This window comes from Anneissia japonica, unplaced genomic scaffold, assembly GCF_011630105.1.
Source record: "Anneissia japonica isolate Jap-2015-1 unplaced genomic scaffold, ASM1163010v1 scaffold287778_len1315358_cov176, whole genome shotgun sequence".
NCBI classification, from domain to species: domain Eukaryota; kingdom Metazoa; phylum Echinodermata; class Crinoidea; order Comatulida; family Comatulidae; genus Anneissia; species Anneissia japonica.
This window is the reverse complement of record NW_022702824.1, coordinates 626929-628253: the sequence shown is the minus strand read 5'-3', so window position 1 is coordinate 628253 and position 1325 is coordinate 626929.

Sequence of the window (1325 nt, the reverse complement as noted above, 5' to 3'; positions counted from 1 at the left end):
GGAAAGCTCATTTCCTGCCATCTAGTGATCAAATTTTTCCAGGGGAGGGCCCTGGATCCCTTTATTCTTTGGTGTTATTCACGGAAAAAAGAATTTGTAAGCAACTCAATTTTTTTAAATGTACGTATACACACATAAATAGGCCTATTTACTGTAATAGGAATGAGAAAGCTTACCTGACCGTTTTCAAGAGGGGGAAAACCTTGAATTTTGAAGAACATAAAAGTCATTAAAAGACACCTCAAAAGTCTGAAAAGCTCATTTCCTGCCATCTAGTGATCAAAATTTTCTCGGCGGAGGACCCACAGACCCCCCTTTCTCTTTGGGGTTATCCATTCATGGAAAAAAGAATACGTAAGCAACTCAATTTTATTATGTATGTATACACACATAAATAGGCCTATTTACTGTAATAAGAATGAAAGTTTACCTGTCCGTTTTCAAGAGGGGGAAACCTTGAATTTTAAAGAACTTAACAGTCATTAAAAGACAACTCACAAGTCTGTAAAGCTCATTTCCCGCCATCTAAGAAACCTTTTTTTTGGGCGTTTTTATGAAAAAAAAGTCTGACCCCCCAAAATGTGAACCTAGATCCGCCCCTGTATTTGTGATGTTGCTTTTTACGATGGTATTATTATTAATGTAATATTAATAATGATTGTTGATGTTGTGATTTTATATTGTAATTGAGAATAATCTTTAAATTACATGATTGCAATGAGTTGTTTGTTATTGCAGGGGTTTTGTTTTTGCTATGTTTTGCTTTACTCTGGTGATTTGATTGTTGGACTTCAAATTAGTTGAAGAATATAAAAAAAAAGACACAAACCAGCAGCCATATCGTTGTACGAGGGTGTTTGTTCGAATTTCGGCCTACGATCGACAATACGGTAATAATAAAGATGATAATGATGATGATGGTGATGATGTTAGGCTATGATGATGATGATCTTGACCTTGATGATAACCATAAATATAATGATGATAATAATAATCATGATGTCTTACTGAGGGCAGGAGTATGACTAGCAATCCATTCACAGTTACAGAAAGTTCTAAGAATGTAGGTAACGAGGATGTAAATGTGAGCCACAGCAATGAGTGGAGGCGCCAGAGGGGGTCGTCTAAAATACTCAGAGATGGTCTTACAACGTTGGTACTTCCAGTACTGGTCAGTTTTGTCCTGCACTGCAGAGAAGGTGTAACTATAAACAAAATTAACCAAATTTCATCAGACAAAATTGTCACATGCTTAGATTAATGATGTACTTTTTAGATTAAAGATGTATTTATCTATTGTTATTTTATATATATATATATATATA